This window comes from Hylaeus volcanicus, chromosome 9 (assembly GCF_026283585.1).
Source record: "Hylaeus volcanicus isolate JK05 chromosome 9, UHH_iyHylVolc1.0_haploid, whole genome shotgun sequence".
NCBI lineage: Eukaryota > Metazoa > Arthropoda > Insecta > Hymenoptera > Colletidae > Hylaeus > Hylaeus volcanicus.
In genome coordinates, this window is record NC_071984.1 from 1,597,417 (window position 1) to 1,611,683 (window position 14,267).

Sequence of the window (14,267 nt, forward strand, 5' to 3'; positions counted from 1 at the left end):
CACACTCAAATACACTTCCAATCGGGAGGAATGAATAAATAGAAACTGAACGAAGAGAAGCTTCAGGATAATAAATGTAAAATATCGAACCTAAATATCAAATCTAAGGTAAAAGTAATGAAAGAAAAATAAGAGAAATAATCAGGTGCAATACTATGCATAGAATCTTGGTCTGTAACTCTAAAATTCATTCAAATACACTTCCAATCGGGAGGAATGAATAAATAGAAACTTAACGAAGAGAAGCTTCAGGATAATAAATATAAAATATCGAACCTAAATATCAAACCTAAGGTAAAAGTAATGAAAGAAAAATAAGAAAAATAATCAGGTGCAATACTATGCGTAGAATCTTGCTCTGTATCACTCTAAAACACACTCAAATACATCTCCAATCGGGAGGAATGAATAAATAGAAACTTAACGAAGAGAAGCTTCAGGATAATAAATATAAAATATCGAACCTAAATATCAAACCTAAGGTAAAAGTAATGAAGGAAAAATAAGAGAAATAATCAGGTGCAATACTATGCGTAGAATCTTGCTTCACACACTCAAGTACACTTCCAATCGGGAGGAATGAATAAATAGAAACTTAACGAAGAGAAGCTTTAGAATAATAAATATAAAATATCGAACCTGAATATCAAATCTAAGGTAAAAGTAATGAAAGAAAAATAAGAGAAATAATCATACTATGCGTAGAATCTTGCTCTGTATCACTCTAAAACACACTCGAGTACACTTCCAATCGAGAGGAATGAATAAATAGAAACTTAACGAAGAGAAGCTTCAGGATAATAAATATAAAATATCGAACCTAAATATCAAATCTAAGGTAAAAGTAATGAAAAATAAGAGAAATAATCATACTATGTGTAGAATCTTGCTCTGTATCACTCTAAAACACACTCAAGTACACTTCCAATCGGGAGGAATGAATAAATAGAAACTTAACGAAGAGAAGCTTCAGGATAATAAATATAAAATATCGAACCTAAATATCAAAGCTAAGGTAAAAGTAATGAAAAATAAGAGAAATAATCATACTATGCGTAGAATCTTGCTCTTTATCACTCTAAAACACACTCAAATACATTTCCAATCGGGAGGAATGAATAAATAGAAACTTAACGAAGAGAAGCTTCAGGATAATAAATATAAAATATCGAGAAATCTAAGGTAAAAGTAATGAAAAATAAGAGAAATAATCAGGTGCAATACTATGCGTAGAATCTTGCTCTGTATCACTATAAAACACACTCAAATACACTTCCAATCGGGAGGAATGAATTAATAGAAACTTAACGAAGAGAAGCTTTAGGATAATAAATGTAAAATATCGAACCTAAATATCAAACCTAAGGTAAAAGTAATGAAAAATAAGAGAAATAATCATACTATGCGTAGAATCTTGCTCTGTATCACTCTAAAACACACTCAAATACACTTCCAATCGGGAGGAATGAATAAATAGAAACTGAACGAAGAGAAGCTTTTATATAAAAGCAAACGTATTATATTCGAAGGTAATGTCGCGGCAAAAAGTTTGACGTGGAGAAAAATAAGACATAATAGATGGAAGGAATCGAATGATACCGGTCGGGAAGGAAAGCTACCCGAATGGTAGAAAATAACGAACCATTAAAGAAATATAGCGAGCAACCTGGAAGCTAGCAGAGGCAGCGTCCCTTGCAGTGTGTTGTATCTCAAAAAGTTCATCCAGAGGGAGTTGCAACGGGCATCAAAAGCAGAGGAATAGGTGGGAACTCCCATTCGGTACGTCATGCACAAGAACAGAAGGAAAATATACTGGAAAACGTATTACGTATGAATGAGGCTAGGTGCTCCCAGAGCAAAATGATTCAGAAAGATCTGGTGCTGGTGCTCGTCTCTCTTTCTCCAAGCATCTGTCAAAAGCGTCTTTTTCAAAAGCTCCTTAATAAATACCAAAGTTGTTCCGTGTCTCGGCGAGAAACGTTGTCTCGTTGAGCTTTTAAACGCGATCCGAAATCGATCGAACCGAGCTTACTCGCTTCAAAAATCTGCGAGCTGTTTCGAGCCGTATATATGGAAATAATTTAAAACGACGAATCTTCCATTCTCCCGCTTGAAATGTTTTTCTTCGTTCATTGGTAACTAATTTAACTTGAATTCATTCCTCAAGATTGCGCTTTCGGTATTGTATAATCGGGAAACGGCGAAACAATCTCGAACCTCCGGGGACCTCGCTAATTAAACAACCTCCGATTCGTTTATTCGTTTTCTCTTTCTTTCATATTAACGAACCGACTTTGCTCGGTGTTTCGCGTCATCGGCGACTCCCGACGATTTATTCGTTCTCATTAAGAGGAAGAAACGTCCTGCATCCACTCGAGGCGCGTCTTCGCCAGCCGTAAACTGCATATTTCATGCTACCGGCATAGCGCCCTTTTTTTTCCTGTCTAGCACGTGATTAGAATAAGTTTCCTTTCCATCGAGCCCCGGATAAACCGCATCCGATCTTCGATGCACGAAACCGCAATAATAATCCCCGAGGGGGTCGCTTCGAACGTTAGTCGCGAAAGCTTCACCCTGAGAATAGACAATCGAGCCTCTATGGCGTCGTTTTATGGACGTCGATGCATAGAAAACATCGCGAAAATCCTTTTGCCTATATTCTCGATTCTCGGAAACTCGAATGCACCGCTCGTCGAAGTAAGAACGCTTTGATACAACTGCGGAAGGAGTTCTGACAACCGTTAGCGGAGCGTCGTGAAATTTTATGACAAATACACCGTCTAGTACACTACATCCACCAAGTTTGCACGAAGTGACTGTCACTTAAAATCGTACACCTACCGACTCGATCGACGCTTTTCTCATAAAACGTGAAAATCATCCTAAACGATCCAAGATCACGCACCAATATATGTATGTACATATGGAACACTTCGCGCCAAATTGTACGGTTTAAAGAATTGTTGTTTTTGATTTTCTTAATTTTTTTCTTAATTTTTTCGCGGACGATTTTCGTTCAAGGTTTAGAGGTTTGTGCATTTATGGAGACTTTACTATACCCTGGTGTTTTCGCTCCGTCCTCTTTATTCGTGGTCCTTATATGCGTTTGACAGGCATCGGGAGATGTCCAAGAATATACGATATCCATTTTAGTGGCACAAGGTCAGGTGCGTCTAACGAGACATTACTGTATTTGTGCATTTATGGAGACTTTTCTGTACCGAAGAATAGGCTAATAGAGCGATCAAGAAATATTCCGTCGACCCGCGATTCTCGATCAAGGTTTTGAGCTTTGTGCATTTATGGAGACTTTACTATACCCTGGTGTTTTCGCTCCGTCCTCTTTATCCTATTTATGTCCTATTTATGATCGAAAAATATTCCGTCGACCCCCGATTCTCGACCAAGGTTTTGAGCTTTGTGCATTTATGGAGACTTTACTATATCCTGGTGTTTTTTCTCCGTCCTTTTCTTTATTCGCGGTCCTTATATGCGTTTGACAGGCATCGGGAGATGTCAAAGAATATACGATATCCATTTTAGTGGCACAAGGTCAGGTGCGTCCAACGAGACATTACTGTATTTGTGCATTTATGGAGACTTTTCTGTACCGAAGTATAGGCTAATAGAGCGATCGAAAAATATTCCATGGACCCGCGGACGATTTTCGTTCAAGGTTTAGAGGTTTGTGCATTTATGGAGACTTTATTATACCCTGGTGTTTTCGCTCCGTCCTCTTTATTCGTGGTCCTTATTTGCGTTTGACAAGTATCGGGAGATGTCAAAGAATATACGATATCCATTTTAGTGGCACAAGGTCAGGTGCGTCTAACGAGACATTACTGTATTTGTGCATTTATGGAGACTTTTCTGAGACGTTTCTGAACTTTTCCGAAGAATAGGCTAATAGAGTGATCGAAAAATATTCCATCCACCCGCGGACGACTCTCGTCCAAGGCTTAGAGGTTTGTGCATTTATGGAGACTTTACTATACCCTGGTCTTTTCGCTCCGTCCTCTTTATTCGCGGTCCTTATTTGCGTTTGACAAGTATCGGGAGATGTCAAAGAATATACGATATCCATTTCAGTGGCACAAGGTCAGGTGCGTCTAACGAGACATTACTGTATTTGTGCATTTATGGAGACTTTTCTGTACAGAAGAATAGGCTAATAGAATGATCGAAAAATATTCCATGGACCCGCGGACGATTTTCGTTCAAGGTTTAGAGGTTTGTGCATTTATGGAGACTTTACTATACCCTGGTCTTTTCGCTCCGTCCTCTTTATTCGCGGTCCTTATTTGCGTTTGACAAGTATCTGGAGATGTCAAAGAATATACGATATCCATTTTAGTGGCAGAAGATCAGGTGCGTCCAACGAGACATTACTGTATTTGTGCATTTATGGAGACTTTTCTGAACCGAAGAATAGGCTAATAGAGCGATCGAAAAATATTCCGTCGACCCGCGATTCTCGACCAAGGTTTTGAGCTTTGTGCATTTATGGAAACTTTACTATATCCTAGTGTTTTTTCTCCGTCCTTTTCTCTATTGTCGGTCCTTATATGCGTTTGACAGGCATCGGGAGATGTCACAAAATATACGATATCCATTTTAGTGGCACAAGGTCAGGTGCGTCTAACGAGACATTACTGTATTTGTGCATTTATGGAGACTTTTCTGTACCGGAGAATAGGCTAATAGAGCGATCGAAAAATATTCCATCCACCCACGGACGACTCTCGTCCAAGAGGTTTTTGGTACTTTTTAGTACCCCTCAAAAGAGGTTTCTTGATAAAGTTTGAGATTTTGTTTATCACCGATTCAAACAATATCGAGTTCTAAAAGAAACGCACTTCTTTTTTATTCGTTGCTCGTGACTTTCTTAATAATGGTCGAAATTCAATTTCTTTTGTTCAACATTTTCGTCTTTAATTGGCCCTTGGTGAACAAAAATACAAACATAATATTTGAAGTATTTTTCATCGGAATTTTACAATTTCAAGATTTCACTCGTATTTTTAAAACTGTGTCTATCCTTTGATTTTCTTGAAAATTATCCATCTTAAACTTCTGTCCATCCTTGCTTGTTTTAAGCCCGGCTAATGTAATTAATTAAACGTACGGTTGGTAAAATTACACGCGTTATACCGGGTGGTATCGATTCGTCGAATTTCTATCCAATTCGCACGCTAACCGGCTGCGCAGTTTGAATCACGACTAAATTCCGGATAGATTCCGCTAAAAGTTGCGGGTTCCCTCGACAAAATATATTTCATGCGAGCACAAAGCGGGGGATTTTGAAAACGACGCTCGTGTTTCTCCATTTAATCACCGTAAGTGATATGAACCATAAAACTTGTTGGCCATTACTATGCTTATCCGCGGGATTTGTCCCAGCTACCGCTTTCTGCATTCCTTCTTCGTTTCTCTCTTTTTTTCTGCCCGGCTCGCGAATAACTTTTCCGATTCGCGAACTTCGAACCGTAGCTTTCCCAATTACAACGCGAACCTAATCTAACAGAGTCTCCTCGAACCTAACATTTTTATCTCTTACATTTCTTTGTTTTTTTTTAATCGAAGCTTTCAAATCTCTCAAAAGAGATTCAAAACAGCTAGAATTACTCGCTGACAGTTAATTCGAGCGAGAGATTTCGATTTTCAACGCCAGAACCACGGAGAGTTATTAAAGCCAATGGAGTCCTTTTAAAAATCTCCAAAGTACTTTCCTTTACTCGGACCAGGTTCAGCCAATAAGGTTTCCAGCGTTGTTCTTTCCACGTTTCCGTCTCGTCGAAAATTACGATATTTGCAACGGTGTCGACGTCGATTCGTTAATCGATGGCACAAGCGCGATTTTAATAGTACGTCGAAAGGGAAAATTTAATTACAAAATAGCGGCACTCGGTGAAACGGGACCGTTTTGCTTCATTACTTTCCATCGACCTTGTTGCTAATTACGAAATTGTAATTTCAGAATATCGAAGCAAACATCCACGCGCCGCGGCGACGGCAGCAATATACACAGCTACGACGCGGAAACTAATTTCGTATGCGTCCCTGTGTGGATACGCGCGCGTACGCGCACGTGTATCCATAGATTGCGAAACCGAACGTGAGATTGTAGCTCGATACTGAAATCGCGGAATATAAAAGTTGACGATGTCGTTTCCAACTGGAAATTTCGATCCATGGATGTCCGGGGATCTGCATTTCCTTCTTAAAGCGATCGTATACCGCGTACTTGGACTTTGTTCCGAACGAACTTTCGATAAAAAAACTTTATTGGACGATAGAAGACAGGCTAGCGAAATAACAGCCACGTTGACATTCAATGCTGCGAAGAGAAATTGTAAAAAGAGTAAAAAGAGTTCAGTCCCCGAACTGAGTGAAAACGCTTACTCGAGGAACTCGACTCGACTCTTACTGCGTGCGAGTTAACATTTCTTTCGAGAAAAGGAGAGATTCACGTCGAATAATTTCCATGCAAGTTCGAAAAAAATACTCGAATTTCCTCGATTTTTCGAGAGATTCGCGCGCAAGGGGAAAATCAGCCTCGATAAAGTCTCAAGAAATTTTCGTGCGAGTTTCGGTGCGATTTTACCGTGAGAAGAGAATCACGAGGCCCAAAGAAAACTCTCCCGTTGGCTGTTTAGTGGCAAACACCCAATGGCGGCCTCGTAAACCAACGCGTAACCAATAGCAATTTTAGCGGAGCATTCCCTGCTGGCCGTAAAAAGAGGGCTTTAAGCGAGGCCTTCCTTTCACCCTGACCCGCCGAATGCCTGCTATCCTAGGAAACCTGATTTTCTATAAAATCGTGATCGTCGATGCTACTCCCAGCGGAGGAGCCGCGCTTCTAATGAAAGCAAATTGCGACCTGAGAGTGCTGCCCGTTTCGCCGTATCACGAACATATTTCTCTCGCGCGGGTATCTCAGAAATTCGTCGAACATGCCGGAAGTTTCCTGCGGCAAAGTTTCGTTCGTTCGATCAACTCTTAGAGAGGCACGAAGATGTCGAAAAATTAGGATCTAGACGTCTTACGCGCGTATAATTTAAATTTTTATCGGACGCTCGCGTAGTTTTAAATATATTTCAATTATACGGAAACGTACATGTCGGAAACGTGCATGTCGGAAACGTACGTGTCGGAAACTTTAAGTTACGGAGGGATCTGGAATTATGTGTATCATAGGGATGATAGGGTGCTCGAATTCTCTTGCAGCCCTCTTGTAGCGTGATTCGTGCTCGACTAACTCGGTGTAATGTAAGTATTCGTGCAAGAACGATTTATTGAATTTATATATTAAATGGCTTGCTGTACGAGTACTTCTAACCCTGGCTGCACCATTTGAAACTAAACGTAAGGCGTCAGCTCGAACTCGCTCGGTAGAACCTCAGGTCTCGAGAAACGACCATCTACCGGTTCGAATTACACCGATCAAAGAACGAGAATTATTTCATCGCGCGTACCTCGTCGTTCAGCGAGTAACTCTCTTTACGCGCCTCGTCGCTACGAATCTTTCGCCTCTTCCGTTAATGGAACCCGGACGGTCAAAGAAACTTCGTTTCGATCGGAGAGATCTTTGTCTCGTTCCGACGGAAAGGCTGTTTCCGAGCAACGAGCGAATCACGTTTCACTGCCGATGCCTTGTAATTTAGACCGTCGAGTGCATCGCGGGATACAGCTCGTAAATGGTAGACGCCTACGCGTCTAGAATAATTAATGATTTCGATAATATTCGAGCATCGCGACCGTTCGGAATAATCTGTAGTTAATTCTACGTGAAATTATTAGTTTTACTAGCGAATCGATACGGAAATTCTAGCGTACATATTGTTACCGCCGTTTAATCAAACGATATTTGCCGCGATAAATGTGTTGTTTGCGATACAAATTCGTCTAGATCGGAGACGTTGGAATATAATTATTGTTTGTCCACGGAAACAGTAATAATTAGCTTGTTTTGAAGGTGGTGCGGGAATATTTGGATGCTTCTATTCGCGCATTGTTCGCTGTAGACGAATCCACGGAAGCGTGTGCACGTAGTTGCAGTCAGACTGTTTGTACTCCTTGGAATATCTTACACGTCCCTTACATCTGACGTCGTCTTGCGCACATTTGTAAGGGTGCTTGTTTGCACGTTGCTCGGCGTCGTTTCGCGGGAAGACGTCGCGGATAATCCTGTCCGCGGTGTTACGTTAATATTCGATGCTGCAATTTTCTATTGGAAACTTTTAACCGGTAATAACTTCGAGGATCTCCACCTGCTTCCTTGAACTCGTACCTGCAATCGTACGTGTGTACGTAACTACACCCCCTCCCCGAGGACGTACTTGTCGATAAATACAATTTGCACGTGTCTTCGTTCGGTGTCGCGTCGTTGAACCAGAAAATTTATAGGAACGCGTAATTCCAAGCAAGCGAAGCGTCCAGAAGCACTCCTCGCGCTGGTATCTGAATGAATGCATGAACTGCGTCGTCCAAAATTTATCCTGGAATTTTTATTTGGAACGACGACTCGCGTACAATCGACTGAACGCGAAATCGAAGAGACGTGAAAATATTTGTTTTCCAAGTATTCAAATTTCTACGCCAGCGGAAGAATTATACCGAGGTGTGTTAGCGAATGTATCTGTTCACGACCCCTGTTTGCAGTAATCATTCGATTGATTTCATTCAAGCAAAATTCTGCCATCGGTTCCGAAATATTACCGCTCTTTAACGGTAAATCAAGGTAAATATCCGTGCAAAAATGTTGGTTATTAACGTAATAACGAACGAAAAGTGGCGATTTAAAATATAAAGGTAACGCAAATAAAGGTAAATGTAATTTGAACGAAGGTCAACGGTCGCGAGGGAATATGGAAGAATTAATTACGGTATGGAATTTGAATGATTTGTTAAAAATGTTGTAATTCTCTGGTTTCGAATGAAAAGGTCTGGAAAATAATTGGGGTCGGTCGGTAACGGAGATATTTCAAATCTCTGACTTACGTCTCTCCACTTTTATAATCGACGGTGCAAATAGAAGTTTAACGAACAGAAATGAAATTCAAACGGCTAGACTCTTTCCAGCGACCGATCGCGAGTTAAATTGGAGCACATAAAGCTGGGGCAGCAATAGAAGACGAGTAACGCCGGTGAAATACGTGAAAAGCGGAAGGAAACTTTGGCTAGCAGTTTTAAATGACGTTTCAGTAATTAAAACGTCAGGCAACCGCTCGCAAAAATACTAGGCTATGTGGCGAAAAGCGCCGGCCAGACGTACATAATTTCGAAAGACTATCGCTCGGGAGAAAATATTCCATCCACCCGAGAACGACTCTCGTCCAAGAGCTTTGTGCATTTATGGAGACTTTACTATACCCTGGTCTTTTCGCTCCGTCCTCTTTATTCGCGGTCCTTATATGTCCAGACATTACTGTATTTGTGCATTTATGGAGACTTTTCTGTACAGAAGAATAGGCCAATAGAGTGATCGAAAAATATTCCATCCACCCGCAGACGACTCTCGTCCAAGAGGTTTGTGCATTTATGGAGACTTTACTATATCCTTTTTTTTTCTCCGTCCTTTTTTTTATTCGCGGTCCTTATCTGACAGGCATCGGGAGATGTCAAAGAATATACGATATCCATTTTAGTGGCACAAGGTCTGGACGACTCTCGTCCAAGAGGTTTGTGCATTTATGGAGACATTACTATACCCTGGACTTTTCGCTCCGTCCTCTTTATTCGCGGTCCTTATATGCGTTTGACAGGCATCGGGAGATGTCAAAGAATATACGATATCCATTTTAGTGGCACAAGGTCAGGTGCATCTAACGAGACATTACTGTATTTGTGCATTTATGGAGACTTTTCTGTACAGAAGAATAGGCTAATAGAGCGATCGAAAAATATTCCATGGACCCGCGGACGATTTTCGTTCAAGGTTTAGAAGTTTGTGCATTTATGGAGACTTTACTATACCCTGGTCTTTTCGCTCCGTCTTCTTTATCCTATTTATGTTCTATTTATGATCGAAAAATATTCCGTCGACCCCCGATTCTCGACCATGGTTTTGAGCTTTGTGCATTTATGGAGACTTTACTATATCCTAGTGTTTTTTCTCCGTGCTTTTCTCTATTGGCGCTCCTTATATGCGTTTGACAGGCATCGGGAGATGTCCAAGAATATACGATATCCATTCTAGTGGCACAAGGTCAGGTGCGTCTAACGAGACATTACTGTATTTGTGCATTTATGGAGACTTTTCTGTACCGAAATATAGGCTAATAGAGCGATCGAAAAACATTCCATGGACCCGCGGACGATTTTCGTTCAAAGTTTAGAGGTTTGTGCATTTATGGAGACTTTACTATATCCTGGTGTTTTTTCTCCGTCCTTTTTTTTATTCACGGTCCTTATCTGACAGGCATCGTGAGATGTCAAAGAATATACGATATCCATTTTATTGGCACAAGGTCAGGTGCGTCTAACGAGAAATTACTATATTTGTGCATTTATGGAGACTTTTCTGTACCGAAGAATAGGCTAATAGTGCGATCGAAAAATATTCGGTCGACCCTCGATTCTCGACCAAGGTTTTGAGCTTTGTGCATTTATGGAGACTTTACTATATCCTGGTGTTTTTTCTCCGTCCTTTTTTTTATTCACGGTCCTTACCTGACAGGCATCGTGAGATGTCAAAGAATATACGATATCCATTTTAGTGGCACAAGGTCTGGTGCGTCTAACGAGAAATTACTATATTTGTGCATTTATAGAGACTTTAGTGTACAGAATAATAGGGTAATCGAGGTGGTGATCGCGAGACGGTGGATCGCGTGTGGCGTGTTTCGGGCTCCTCTGTTCCGAATGGAATTTTCAGGGTGAATTTTCAATAAAACGTTGCCATCAAGGACAAAGCTGGACCAGACTCGCCTAGTCTGCCAGCTATTCCATTTCCTCCCTTTATTTCCCTTCAAACTTCCATTCCCGCGATCCCCCGGTCCTCCTCGAACCACCGCGCCGCTCGACGTCTTCTTTTTCCAGCGGTGTGCCGGTGTACAGGCCAGTTTCCACCATCGCCGCTGCTCCATCTGCCTCCTTTCCGCAATTCCTAAGCGAGCGTTTCCTGTCGGGAAGCGTCGTCACCTCGCCTCGTCCCACTATTCCCAAAGGGAACGTTGATTTCTTTTCTCTTTTGCCAAATAATTTCCAACTTTCGAGCAGCTCTTGGAATTTGGAGACACGAGGCTAGGACCTGACCGCGGCCGCGACCGCGATGTTGGGTTATTAACGATGATAATTCTTGGCGAACCGCGTTAATCTACGGATCAAGCTGGCACGTTCAGCCGTCTAGCCGATGTCAAAGTTAACGATCGCCTTAGTGTAATGCGGATGGAGAAACTGATACGACCTAAGCCGACGCATTAAAGTTTAAGCCGAGCTTTCCACGGTGACTCGCCTATCGATAGAAATACGTTTCGCATCGGGGTCCGCTCCTCGAGGCGAGTCTAGAAATCGACTCCCTGGAAATGCGATTCCCCGCAAGAGTTCTTCGCCGCTGGATGCCAAGAGAAAAGGAGAAAAAGACCGCGATGCTTCCTCCTTTATCAGCGAGAGAACGCATCGACCCACTTTTCAACCGAGAAACCTTCCTCGAACATTATCTATTTCAAGTAACCCTTGGAAACAATACTTGGCCACCATCGAACAATGATTTTACAATTATTTACGACCTTCTATTTAAACTTTTCCCGTCGATGGAGAACTAGGAGCTCCGTGCTAGCTGCTAGCAACGAATACAGGACAGAGGTGAAGCAACTCTGGATTTTGCGGCAACGAACTATTCGGTTTGTTGGAAACTGAGGGCTCGACAAAAGAGCGCCGTTTCGTAACGTTATACGTTATATCCGGTGAAATATTATAAATTAATTAATTATTTAATGAAAAAGAAAAGGGTACAAAAGATTGGTTCTTTGACACGTGAAAGCTTCACTGAGCCAACGAACTCGCCGATGAAAGTACATTAAAATTAAATAAATTACATTACGTTTGATAGAATATGTAATTTAATATTAACGAAGTGACTGCGTGTTATTATAAAAATGGTATTGTATCGTACTGCGAGGAATTACAGACGAATACAATGGAGAGAATTTGCTAGAATTGCGGGGAATCCGAGAGTTGTTCGTATACGCCAATTTTCAAGCTATTATTATTAATATTATTATTATTATTAATATGTCACGTTGAAAATACATCTTTGATTAAAATGAAATTAATTGGCTACAGATTTAACAAGGCGAGAAACATTTGACATTTACGTTAAACTGTTAGAATATTCTGATTTATTGATTATGTAGGCTTGAAAAGAACAAATTTGTTCGTTTCACATCACATAATAATATCTGTAACTATTCGTCTTTCGAATTCGAATAATACAATTTCTATTACTATTCTACTTGATATACCATTTTATGTTACAATTTTTACTCTTTCGGAATATCAATGAATCCAACTTTCAGTTTCGTCATCTTACCTTTCGTTTTAATTTCAACTTTAATTTCAAATTTTATCTAATAACGACCTTTCTAATCGAATTGTTCGTAACCGAAAGTCGTACTCTGTCCTCTACTCGTACTCTATCCTCTACTCTTTGGCTGCTAGCTGAATCCGGTCGCGAACACATCAAACTTAACCGAGTCGCCGGAAACAATACTTGAAATACGCAAATACTCGACGACCGGTGCCGTTTCAATTATCGGCAACGATATCGTTGATCGTCGCCCATTAATATTATTATTCCCACTCGCTACTGAAATAATCTCCAACAAACGACAAACGGGCAGCGGGTGCAGCCGGGCGTGTCGCTCCGCCTGACGCCTGATACGTTAATGAACATTCAATTGTCCAATAAAAAGGCCGGCGCCATTACCTCGGTCCTGCAGTAAACGCCAATTTAAATTGGATCGAATGTTGCGCCATTTCGCAAAGCCGCACCTCCATTTACCTACCGATATACCTTTTCCTTCTCCCTTCTTTTTTCTTCCCCCTTGACGCGTCAATTTACACCGGGCTGCTTCTTATCGCACTCGATCAATAACAAATAACACCAACAGGAATTCGTTGCGATCCGTACGTTTCCGCCATTAACGGAATTCCGCGAGGACCTAAGCGACGCGTCCGTGGCCGAGAAAAAATGAAAGAAAGAGTCGGATGCGAAGAGATCGAAAATCAAGCGACAGGATATCTCAAGGCACCTGCTGCATACTCACTGATTTCCCACGACAGGAGATCTCTTTTTCCTCGGAAAATCCTTTCATTATTCCGTGACGCGTCGAAAGCGCAACGGGACACGAATTTCGGCTGTTTGGAAATAAAAAGGATTTCAATCCTAAAAAAAAGAAGGAACTAGAAATCGAGTCTGCGAAGCGGTGATAGGAAAGTTGACATTTATTGACAGGCAACAACGCGCGCGCGGAAATGTCACTCCATGGACGCGGAAGATATTTTTATATTTCTCTTGGGATAGAGGGCGACAGTTTCATAATTTTATGGGGTCGTGGTTTAATTACCGCTCCCGCCTACACCGTAGGAATCTTTTTGCCCATTTTACGGAGCGCGAGTTTACCGGAGGCGTCGAGGTACTTTATTAGGTTCGCGTTGAACGGCTATTGGGAATTCGCGCGGCATAAATGCGTCTTACGCGTTCGAGTATGTACCAGGGACGTTCGATTCACCGGAAAGAATAGAGAGGAATCGATTCTTTGGTTTCGATTTTTAGGAGGAATCGATTCTCTCATTCCGATTCAAAATCGAACCAAGAATCGATTACTCTCTATTCTGCGAGAATCGGTTTAAAAAGAATCGGCTTTTTTGTTTAGGAGCTGCTCAAGACTAAAAGCGCCCCAATACGCGACACGATCTGTTGTACAACACGTCGCACGACCAATCATTCGACCGTACGATCCGTTTTTAGGATTCAAATTACGAAGCTGATGTCAGAATTGCAAAATTCAAAATGGCGGATCCAATATGACCGACATGTATATCAAAAAAATATTAAATTTTCATGAATCCTGGCATGTATACATTATTTAGGATCCAAATTACGAATCTGATGTCAGAATTGCAAAATTCAAAATGGCGGATCCAATATGGCCGACATGTATATCAAAAAATTATTAAATTTACATGAAACTTGTTATTTATGAATTATTTGTGCTACAAATTTCGAATTTGATATAAGAATTGCAAACTTCGAATCTGATATC

The 14,267-nt window shown here is 41.1% G+C and overlaps 1 protein-coding gene across 1 annotated transcript in view; it reads left to right on the forward strand.

The window, feature by feature from the left end:
* The window catches only part of LOC128881890 (uncharacterized), a 58,656-nt gene that overhangs the window by 1,262 nt on the left and 43,127 nt on the right, over positions 1-14,267 (forward strand). The window lies entirely within an intron of this gene.